The 12518-nt window shown below is 42.4% G+C and overlaps 1 non-coding gene across 1 annotated transcript; it reads right to left on the bottom strand.

Annotated features, from left to right (window-relative positions):
- Nucleotides 1-2299: 2299 nt before the first annotated feature.
- Nucleotides 2300-2483, bottom strand: LOC134931192 (U2 spliceosomal RNA). The gene has a single exon (XR_010179029.1). It is a non-coding gene; the product is annotated as a U2 spliceosomal RNA (small nuclear RNA).
- Between the last annotated feature and the right edge of the window lie 10035 nt (nucleotides 2484-12518).

The raw sequence follows: 12518 nt of genomic DNA, 5'->3' as shown, positions 1-12518 counted from the left end.
GAAGATCTGGCTGAAGAGGTACACTATAAGGAGCCTTGGCCACCCTTGTTTGTAGCACTGCAGAGCAGCGTCAACAGGCAAATACAGAGCGATTTAGTTAGACCGAAAGAGCCACTGGTCAAATGCATTGAAGCACTCACTGGATCTTGCCAGAGGCAGAAACAAATTTGCCACCTGAAAGTGACAAAGAGCTAACACGGTGTCCATGATTGCCACAAGAGGATCCCCGGAGCAATCACCGTACCAAGGAAGTCCTTTTTACAGAGATGAGAAGCCCTGAGGTCGATGTCGGCTTGTCACACAGGTACATCAAAATCAGAAAAACCTGTTGGATTATTTCACATTCTTCAGGGAAGAAAAGCATGACAACCCGGGAATTCCACTTCCCAGTTGTCCATTCTGGAACTGGCTGATATTTCTGGAACCCAAAGTTCCGCCCCCTGCATATGTGAGATACCATTCAGATGGCTCTCCAGCTGCAAGTGCCACTGTACATGTTGATATAGGCCACTGCAGTGTCGAAGTCCGACTGGATGCAAGACCATGCTAATCTCGGTATCGTTCCAATTTTTTTTTTTTTAGTATATGTGCTGCCAAAGCGAGCACTTGTAGAAAGCCTTGAGCTGGAGCCAAGGCATCGTGGAAGTGACATCTCCACTGCGGACCTCAATGTTTTTGAAAACCAAAGTTGAAACCCAAAACTGTAACATCTGAGATTAATGACTGTGGTTATGACCTTCCATGTCAAGACAGAAAATGGAGTCCTATGGGTCAGATTCGGATTGTGTAGACACCAACAAAGATATTATCATATTTGAAGTACATACTGAACTGTTGTTTATTTAAACTCAATTCTGCCTGGGATTAATAACATAGAATTTGAGATTGAAGAATCCAGGCATGAGACCGGGAGAATGGAGCCACCTGTAAAGTCGCCTCTATCTTGCAGTGGAAGTGTATGCCATGGATCACTGACCCCTGAGGAAACTGCAGAAAAGAGTTTATTCTGGTCTGGAAATCCTGCACTCAGCCAAAAGACCGAGATACCTGGGGTCGAAAAGAAAACCCCTGAACACCATCCTCCACAAAGTAAGAAATCCGGAACCAAGGTCCACTGTAGATGTGTATAACACAAGGTGCATGAGACGGAGCTATTTTTGCAACAATCGACCAAATATGGCAGTGATGGGAAAGTAACAGGAAAAACCCCAAGACCCTGTTGATGGGAAAGGGATTGGAATGAATACTCCTGCGTTGGACAGTGAACAGACTGCAAGGATTGGAGCCTGTCTCTTGGATGAAATGCAAATAAGAGGTGTAACAAAGAATCCTGCTTGGTACGTGTTCCCCAAGATTCAGAATATATGCTCATGATGTAATTCGGTATATCCAACGGACCTGTGGAATCTGAGAAAGTTGGTTTTCCCACACTGAGAACCAGACCACCCGACTCCATGATTTAAGGTCACATACTGTACTTTAGGAAAGGCCACCACATGATGGATGCGTCCATTAATTATTAGTGGAACCTCCCTCAGGTCAGTGTCTTCATCAGCGAAAGTATAAAGAAACACTGTCTGTAAATGTGAGCCATCGGATCTGAAGCGACAATATTGTGTACTAGAGACAGACGCATTACCCAGGAAACATGAACCGCTACATCATCCCAATGTGAAGGAAGAGGTGGAAACCAATTAACTCAGTAGTCTATTTCTTATTCCTATCCTGAAGCATCCTCCCTGACAGGATTTATTTGACTAATTTCCTGAGATAAAGCCTCAAAATGTGGATCAGAACCAGGAAAGAAATAGAGGGAGGTGCAGTATACTCCGCCAATTGGTGGTACAGCCTGAGGACGCAATCATCCTGCTTAAGGTAGCCATCTCAGACAGACACCAGGAAATTTAAGACCTGCCTTAGAAGGGACCACAACTAGAGATTATAACAACTAGGACAAATGATTGTCCTTTGAAGTAACTGAGCTATAGTGTCTGTCAAGTACCTGGCTCACTGCACAGTATAAGCTGTGTAAGGAGCGTTTAGCTCTGTGCAGCCATTTTGGCAATTTATAGGTACATAGTGCACAAGAAAAAAAAATAGTCTGTCTTGTGTCTTGACATAGAAATAACGAAAGGAAAACAGACTACCAACAATCACTGCTTTAGGTGAAAGTATTGACCACAGAGTATTTTACATTACCTCAGCCATTAACATTTTACTAAGGTTTGTGTACTAAGCAGAAAACAGAGTACCAGTCCCTTGTCATAGTCCAAGCAAAGGCAGACTCTGACAATACCAGTATTTGTGTACTGGTCCTGGACACACTGCAATACCAAGTCAATGTATAAAGTGGACAGAGCAAGCTCCTCTTCTATCTTACTAAAAATTAATGTAATATATGGTCCCTAAATAGGGAGCGCATCAGATATTAAACTGATAAAAACAGATATTACACCTGAACTTTGCTAAAAGGTTGAAATAATAAGCAAATACCACTTGCATATTGGTTGCAGTTGGAGGGATAAGTACTAGAGGCAGTAAAAGTCGCACTATACCAGCTATTGAATAAAGCTATACCACCAATTTGGTGGACTAAATGCAGAACACAGTAATAGCCACTATATTTACTGTAGTGCCCATAATTTGTGATGAGAGGGCATTGTTTGTGCATGACAACACAGGTAGGATTTTCTAATAAGCAAATATCATGTGTATATTTGGCATAGTTGCTGGGCTAAGTACAGAAACCTGCAAAAGTCCCAGGATACTTGCTATTGTGTATATTATACTAAAAGCAGATCACTTGTAAAGTTACCACCCTGTGGGCTTGTTACTGATCACAGCAATAGTCCCACTATCTCAGTGCAAAGAATGACAGTGCTCCCCCTCCCCCTCATGCTGAGCTGCTGACATGTGATCAGGAGCTTCCTGCAGTGCTGCTGGGGGGCTGGGGGCAAGGCCTAATTGGGTGAGGCAGTTTAAACTGGTTTGAGGGCACCAAAACACCCAGCAACTCCCTACAATAAAGTCCCAGCCCAGCACTACCTCAGTAGGTTGAGGCTGTTCCTACCTGACCCAGTGCCTCCTCAAATTCTGTGAGCCGGAAGGGAGAGACCTAGGAGCAAAGAAAAGTGTGCCTTCACTCCAAGTCACAAAATTAAAACTGATGAGTACTTCCTGTGAACAGGGGGTCGATGGGAGGGGTTAGAGGGGGAGGAGTTAGTTCTTTTCAAAGCTTGTACCAAACTCCATACTCACACATTCTAACTCCCAAGTGTAAGTGCGCAGCATCCACAAGATGGATGATAGAGAAATGACAGGGGCATGCAGGAGATGCTGACGGTGGCCCGAAAAATGGTGGGCCACTTTCGGCATTCAGTCACCACGTGCCAAAGACTGGAGTGCCATCAAACACACCTGAACCTGCCCTGCCATCACCTAAAGCAAGAGGTGGTAATGAGGTGGAATTCTACACTCTATATGCTTCAGAGGATGGAGGAGCAGCAAAAGGCCATTCAAGCCTATACATTCACCTATGATATAGGCAAAGGAGGGGGAATGCGCCTGACTCAAGCGCTGTGGAGAATGATTTCTGTCTTGTGCAAGGTTCTTCAACCATTCAAACTTGGCACACGTGAAGTCAGTTCAGACACAGGCAGCTTGAGTCAGGTCATTCCCCTCATCAGGCTTTTGCAGAAGCAGCTGGAGAAATTGAAGGAGGAGCAAAGACGGAGCGATTCCGCAAAGTATGTGGGACTTGTGATGGAGCCCTTCATTCACTTTGCCAGGATTCAAGGGTGGTCAGTCTGTTGAAATCAGAGCACTACATTTTGGCCACTGTGCTCAATCCTAGGTTTAAAGCCTACGTTGTATCTCTCTTTCCAGCAGACACAAGTCTGCAGAGGTTCAAAGTCCTGCTGGTGAGAAAATTGTCAACTCAAGCAGAACGTGACCCATCAACAGCTCCTCCTTCACTTTCTCCCACAACTGGGGCTGCGAGGAAAAGGATAAGATTTCCTAGCCCACCCGCTGGAAGTGATGCAGGGCAGTCAGGCGCGAGTGCTGATCTAGTCCGGACTGAAGGACCTGCCAATGATTACTGACATGTCTACTGTCGCTGCATATGATTCTGTCACCATTGAAAGAATGGTAGATGATTATATGAGTGACAGCATCCAAGTAGGCATGTCAGACAGTCTGTACGTATACTGGCAGGAAAAAGAGGCAATTTGGATGCTTTTGCACAAACTGGCTTTATTTTACCTAAGGTGCCCCCCCCCCCCCCCCTCCAGTGTGTACTCCGAAAGTGTTTAGAGCAGCTGGTAACCTTGTCAGTGATTGGCAAAGGAGGTTACTTCCACAAAATTTGGAGAAGATGATGTTCATCAAAATGAATTATAAATTCCTCCAGGAAGACCTTGACCAGCAATTGCCTCCAGAAAGTACACAGGGACCTGTGATAGTGGATTCCAGTGGGGATAAATTAATACTCTGTAAGGAGGAGGATGTACACAGTGAAAGGGGTGAGGAATCGGAGGATGAGGTTGACATCTTTACTCTGTAGAACCAGTTTGTGCAAGGAGAGATTGATTGCTTCTTTTTTGGTGGGGGCAAAAACAAACCAGTCATTTCAGCCACAGTCATGTGGCAGACCCTGTTGCTGAAATGATTTGTTTGTTAAAGTGTGCATGTCCTGTTTATACTGTCAATCACATATCCAACTAAGCCATGATTGGGTCAGGATCATTTAAATCCCCATGAAGGGATTTACCACTTAGGCAGAAGGTGATCAAGCCCGCCGCAGGGTGAAACGTACGTTCTGTTCTTGAGCGTCACATGACGCTATTACCGGAATCCTGAGAGACGTTACTGGGTCCGGACCGCGGCACGGACGGAGACGCCAGCCGCAGCAGCTGTATATGGGGACACCTTATCCCCATTAGGTATTTCAGTGAACTCTCATCACCCGCCGGGCTACTCCTGCTCACTCTGCGCTGACTACGGTTAACAGGGTTGCAGGGTGCCGCAGCGGGTGACAGACGAACCACTTCTTTCCTTCTTCAGCCCGTTACCGTCGGACCGGCTCTCTCACCTCCCATTCACTGTGTGTCCGCACACACATGGGAAGGCAGCAGAGGTTGGCCTGACATATGGTACGGGCTCTTTTACTATCTATAAACGGGAGACTACTTAGACAATTTACCATGCTAAAGAGATCGATTATTATTCTCCCTATCATGCATTTAGGAGCTTTTTCTTGCTAGAAACATACTCTGGTGAGTTTATATTTGCATCCTGCTATTTGTTACAGATAAACTTTAATTAATGTTATCTCTTTTTGTTTGGAATAGATTTTTTGTTACATCTCTTATTTTAGAACAAACAGTAACAATTCATGGAGTGTTTGGACTCCTTATATTGATTGCAGGACCATGTTTCATGGTCTGATTCATAGGGAGATTATCATTGTTCAGATATTACCTCCTTTGTGTTGTTTGTAAAAATTATCAACTCATACTTTCAAATTAATTGGTCTCTCACAGATAATCATATGATTACTATCATTGTTCAGATATTACCTTCTTCGTGTTGTCTGTAAAAATTATCAATCTATACTCCTAAATCAATTGGTCTCTTACAGATAATCATATGATTACGTTGATCCGCAGGAATTGTCTATATGTTTCTCTCCTTTTTTCTCATTAGTGAAAACAATTAATTATGTCTTCAGTGAATGCATGTTTTACTCATATATATAAGGATATTATTCACCTATAGATATTTGAGAATATATATCTTCAGTCACAATATTTATGACAATCTCACTACAATAAGAAGTGACATGTATTACGGTTTAGTTTAATGTGCAAGACACTATCTTTTTCTTAAAGAATTATAAGCTGCTACCTGGATGTCCCGCTATGAATTTCTTTACTTGCCGTTAGGTCAGAATATGATTATCTGTCCGACCATTTTTCTTAACATTTAATTGTACCAAGAGAAATTACACGAATATTTTGATTGTTTTGTTCTTTCTCACAAGACACTATATATTTTCACCTATGGGCGATTCACACTATGTGGCCTGATTAGAAAAGACCAAGAACTCTCAATTTTTGAGTATATTTAATTTGTTCTTATACTTAATTATTCTATATATATTTTTCATGTTTGGAAAAGGCTAAGTATTATATCTAGTTTTTTAATCCTTGACTTAATAAAAGTTACGTTTTAAATTAAATATTTGTTTAAGAGTGCCCCCACAAAGAGGTTACTTCTTGGTTCCCTGATCCCTTTCAAGGAACAATTTTCTCATGTCCTGTTTATACAACAGAAGGGTGGGTGGGAGTGCCCAAGGACAATTCCATATTACACCTCTTTTTCTTCATAATACTGTATGGGAAGAGGAGGCTCCTACCACCATTTTTCACACCCCCTACAAGTGCTGGGAGGAGCACCACCAGTCCAGTTGCTGATATTGAGACTGAGGATGTCACTGTAGAAGTACACAAGGATGAGGAGGATATGGGTATAGCTGGCGCTGCTGAGGAAGTTGACGATGAGGATTCTGATGGTGATGTGGTTTGTTTGAATAAGGCACCAGTGGAGACAGTTGTTGGCCATGGGATGAAAAAGCCCATTGTCATGCCTGGGCAAAATGCCAAAAAAGCCACCTCTTCAGTGGAATTATTTCTCCACAAATCCGGAAAACAGGTGTCAAGCCATCTGTTGCTTTGTCAATCCATAATAAGGAGGTATAAGGATGTTAACCACCTAGGAACATCCTCCCTTATACGGCACCTGCAGCGCATTCATCATAAGTTATTGTCAAGTTCAGAAACTTTGGGTAATAGCGTAAGCAGTCCACTAACACCTAAATGATGTGGTTTGTTTGAATATTATTTCTCTGTGGGGATGAGGATGCAAACACTTAAGTGGGGGGGATCCGAGGATGAAGTCGATATCTTGCTTCTGTAGAGCCAGTTTGTGCAAGGAGAGATTAATTGCTTTTTTTTTTTGGTGGTGGCCCAAACAAACCAATCATTTCAGCTACAGTCATGTGGCAGACCTTGTCGCTGAAATTATTGGTTTGTTAAAGTGTGCATATCATGTTTATACAACATAAGGGTGGGTGGGAGTGCCCAAGGACAATTCCATCTTGCACCTCTTTTTCTTCTTTGCATCATGTGCTGTTTGGGGACTAGTTTTTTTAAGTACCATCCTGTCTGTAGCTGCAGTGCCACTCCTAGATGGGCCAGGTGTTTGTGGCGCACACTTGTGTCACTTAGCTTGGCCATCCAGCTACCTCATTGCACCTCTTTTTCTACTTTGCATGTTGTGCTGTTTGGGGCCTATTTTTTAAATCTGCCATCCTGTCTGCCACTGCAGTGCCACTCCTAGATGGGCTAGATGTTTGTGCCGCACACTTGTGTCACTTAGCTTAGTCATACAGCTACCTCATTGCACCTCTTTTACATCTTTGCATCATATGCTGTTTGGGGCCTAGTTTTTTTTAAGTGCCATCCTGTCTGCCACTGCATTGCCACTCCTAGATGGGCCAGGTGTTTGTGCCACACAGTTGTGTCGCTTAGCTTAGTCATTCAGCTACCTCATTGCACCTCTTTTTCTTCTTTGCATGATGTGCTGTTTGGGGCCTTATTTTTAAATCTGCCATCCTGTCTGACACTGCAGTGCCATTAGTAGATGGACCAGGTGTTTGTGCCGCACACTTGTGTCACTTAGCTTAGTCATACAGCCATCTCGGTGTAACCTTTTGGTCTAAAAACAAAATTGTGAGGTGTGAGGTGTTCAGAATAGACTGGAAATGAGTGGAAATGAATGTCATTGAGGTTAATAATACCGTAGGATCAAAATTACCCCCAAATTCTGTGATTTTAGCTGTTTTTATATTTTTTTTTTTTTCAATTTTTTTTAAAAAAATCATCCAAATCCAAAACCAAAACACGAAAGGGTGGTTTTTGGCAAAACCAACCCAAAACCAAAACACGATCGGGGAATTAGAACCAAAACCTAAACACAAAAAGTGCCTGCCGTACATCTCTAATAATTAACATGTTTTGTAGAGTGCAGGATAGCCTCAGATTACACTACATACATCTGTATATTGTGATTGATTGTGGTAGAAAACAACTACAAACTGTTTAAATAGCCTAGTCAAAATAGTTTTTCACCTAAAAATAATTCTAACAATTTTGAAACTTGCCACACTTACTTAGAGGTGCCTAGTGATGAAATATACAAAAGTCCTTCTGAATCGGAGGTGAACTCTAGCGGTAGTGACGTGAAACATGTCACTTTTTTCTTTTTTCATCTGGATCTCCGTTCGTGTTTTGGATCTGGATTGGTTTTGCAAAAAACCACCCTTTCGGGTTTTGGTTTTAAATCTGGATGTTTTTTGGGAAAAAAACCCATAAAAACTGCTAAAATCACAGAATTTTGGGGTAATTTTGATCCTACGGTATTATTAACCTCAATAACATTCATTTCCACTCATTTCCAGTCTATTCTGAACCTCACAATATTGTTTTTAGACCAAAAGCTTGCACCGAGGTAGCTGGATGACTAAGCTAAGCGACACAAGTGGATTGCATAAACACCTGGCCCATCTAGGAGTGGCACTGCAGTGGCAGACAGGATGTCAGTTTTCAAAAATAGGCCCAAAGAGCACAGCATGCAAGAAAAAAAGAGGCGCAAGATGGAATTGTCTTTGGGACCTCCCACCCACCCTTATGTTGTTTAAACAGAACATGCACAGTTTAATAAACCCATAATTTCAATGACAGGTGGTCCCCCTGGAAAAAGATTGCCAAGTTCTCCAAATCATAGCTAGCAACAAACATACCACCTCCTTCTTTGATGACTTTTCACATTATGAGAACAGGCAAGAGGAAAAGGACAGTGTCAAGAAGGTGATTAAAAATTAGAGAGGCACACTTAATCAGGAACAACACACAAGCTTTCGCCTCCACTCCTATATTGGTGTGGAATAGAAAGATCTTCAACCAAGCAAATATATAATTACAGGTTAAGTATCCCTTATCCAAAATGCTTGGGACCAGAGGAATTTTGGATATCGGATTTTTCCGTAGTTTGGAATAATTGCATACCATAATGAGATATCATGGTGATGGGACCTAAATCTAAGCACAGAATGCATTTATGTTTCATATACACCTTATACACACAGCCTGATGGTAATTTTAGACAATATTTTTTATAACTTTGTGCATTAAGCAAAGTGTGTGTACATTCACACAATTCTTTTATGTTTCATATACACCTTATACACACAGCCTGAAGGTCATTTAATACAATATTTTTTATAACTTTGAGTATTAAACAAAGTTTGTGTACATTGAGCCATCAAAAAACAAAGGTTTCACTATCTCAGTCTCACCCAAAAAAGTCTGTATTTCGGAATATTCCGTATTTCGGAATATTTGGATATGGGATACTCAACCTGTATCACATTACTGGACAAACTGAAAAACTAGGGGCCAAAGCCTCCGAATTTGTACCCCCTTCTCCATCATCAGGGATTAAGATAATCTCGGATTTAATGCTGGGATGCAAATAAACTGGTGTATACCAAAGGATCAAGATTGGATATTTTCCCCTCCACGGAGTCTGGAGACTTATTTTGTGAAACTCTCTCCATTTTTTTATTGCATTATTATTTACATATTTTGTGGGCAAATGCCTTATTTTAATTTTTCACAGCACCCAGTTACACGCATGTGAGCATACCTGTGTGTTCCAGTTACACGCATGTGAACATACCTGTGTTTCTTGTTTATTTTTTTCATATTTAATTTTGAAATAAAGCAGCCCATTAGATGTTTTATCAGCCCCTTCTGAGCCCTCAGAGCAGCCTCCAATGGGGCAAGTTGAGTTCGGGTTGGTTCGGTACAGTACTAAGCAGGACTATGCAGTGAATTTTTTGTTATTGAGCCCCTGCCCTAGTGGAGCTACAGTCAAAAATAATTACATACTATAAGTAGGACTGTGGTAGGAAGCAGTGCTAACCTCTGTGCCCACAGCATGCCTCAGCCTGGCAAGCCAGACATCTTCCTGGCTGTAAGGCACCATGAGACTCCATACTGGGACTTATTCAGTAACTGTTTGTTCCTCACAGGAGCACCTGGCCCATCTAGTTCTGCAGTGCAATGGAAAGCTGATGCAATACAAGATCACTAAAACTCTGTTCTAACTAGAGATGAGCGGGTTCGGTTCCTCGGAATCCGAACCCGCCCGAACTTCAGCTTTTTTTACACGGATCCGAGCGACTCGGATCTTCCCGCCTTGCTCGGTTAACCCGAGCGCGCCCGAACGTCATCATGACGCTGTCGGATTCTCGCGAGGCTCGGATTCTATCGCGAGACTCGGATTCTATATAAGGAGCCGCGCGTCGCCGCCATTTTCACACGTGCATTGAGATTGATAGGGAGAGGACGTGGCTGGCGTCCTCTCCATTTAGATTATAAGAGAGAGAGATTTACTGGAGCTTAGGACTAGGAGGAGTACTGTAGAAGTGTAGAGAGTGCAGAGAGTTTACTAGTGAGTGACCACCAGACAGTGCAGTTTATTTAATATATCCGTTCTCTGCCTGAAAAAAGCGATACACACAGTGACTCAGTCACATACCATATCTGTGTGCACTGCTCAGGCTCAGCCCAGTGTGCTGCATCATCTATATATATTATATATCTGTCTGACTGCTCAGCTCACACAGCTTATAATTGTGGGGGAGACTGGGGAGCACTGCAGTGCCAGTTATAGGTTATAGCAGGAGCCAGGAGTACATAATATTATATAGTGAGTGACCACCAGACAGTGCAGTTTATTTAATATATCCATTCTCTGCCTGAAAAAAGCGATACACACAGTGACTCAGTCACATACCATATCTGTGTGCACTGCTCAGGCTCAGCCCAGTGTGCTGCATCATCTATATATATTATATATCTGTCTGACTGCTCAGCTCACACAGCTTATAATTGTGGGGGAGACTGGGGAGCACTGCAGTGCCAGTTATAGGTTATAGCAGGAGCCAGGAGTACATAATATTATATAGTGAGTGACCACCAGACAGTGCAGTTTATTTAATATATCCGTTCTCTGCCTGAAAAAAGCGATACACACAGTGACTCAGTCACATACCATATCTGTGTGCACTGCTCAGGCTCAGCCCAGTGTGCTGCATCATCTATATATATTATATATCTGTCTGACTGCTCAGCTCACACAGCTTATAATTGTGGGGGAGACTGGGGAGCACTGCAGTGCCAGTTATAGGTTATAGCAGGAGCCAGGAGTACATAATATTATATTAAAATTAAACAGTGCACACTTTTGCTGCAGGAGTGCCACTGCCAGTGTGACTGACCAGTGACCTGACCACACTGACCACCAGTATAGTTAGTAGTATACTTATATTGTGATTGCCTGAAAAAGTTAAACACTCGTCGTGTGACTTCACTTGTGTGTTGTTGTTTTTTTTATTCTATAAAAATAAAACTCATTCTGCTGACAGACAGTGTCCAGCAGGTCCGTCATTATATAATATATAATATATACCTGTCCGGCTGCAGTAGTGATATATATATATTTTTTATATCATTTATCATCCAGTCGCAGCAGACACAGTACGGTAGTTCACGGCTGTGGCTACCTCTGTGTCTGCACTCGGCAGGCAGTCCGTCCATAATTGTATACCACCTAACCGTGGTTTTTTTTTCTTCTTTATACATACATACTACTACGACATCTCTTTATCAACCAGTCTATATTAGCAGCAGACACAGTACAGTACGGTAGTTCACGGCTGTGGCTACCTCTGTGTCTGCACTCGGCAGGCAGTCCGTCCATAATTGTATACCACCTAACCGTGGTTTTTTTTTCTTTCTTCTTTATACATACATAGTTACATAGACATCTCTTTATCAACCAGTCTATATTAGCAGCAGACACAGTACAGTACGGTAGTTCACGGCTGTGGCTACCTCTGTGTCTGCACTCGGCAGGCAGTCCGTCCATAATTGTATACCACCTAACCGTGGTTTTTTTTTCTTTCTTCTTTATACATACATAGTTACATAGACATCTCTTTATCAACCAGTCTATATTAGCAGCAGACACAGTACAGTACGGTAGTTCACGGCTGTGGCTACCTCTGTGTCTGCACTCGGCAGGCAGTCCGTCCATAATTGTATACCACCTAACCGTGGTTTTTTTTTCTTTCTTCTTTATACATACATAGTTACATAGACATCTCTTTATCAACCAGTCTATATTAGCAGCAGACACAGTACAGTACGGTAGTTCACGGCTGTGGCTACCTCTGTGTCTGCACTCGGCAGGCAGTCCGTCCATAATTGTATACCACCTAACCGTGGTTTTTTTTCTTTCTTCTTTATACATACATAGTTACATAGACATCTCTTTATCAACCAGTCTATATTAGCAGCAGACACAGTACAGTACGGTAGTTCACGGCT

The sequence above is a fragment of the Pseudophryne corroboree genome, chromosome 5 (assembly GCF_028390025.1).
Source record: "Pseudophryne corroboree isolate aPseCor3 chromosome 5, aPseCor3.hap2, whole genome shotgun sequence".
Taxonomy (NCBI): Eukaryota; Metazoa; Chordata; class Amphibia; order Anura; family Myobatrachidae; genus Pseudophryne; species Pseudophryne corroboree.
The sequence above is the reverse complement of the archived record's forward strand: the minus strand, read 5'-3'. Positions and strand labels throughout refer to the sequence as shown.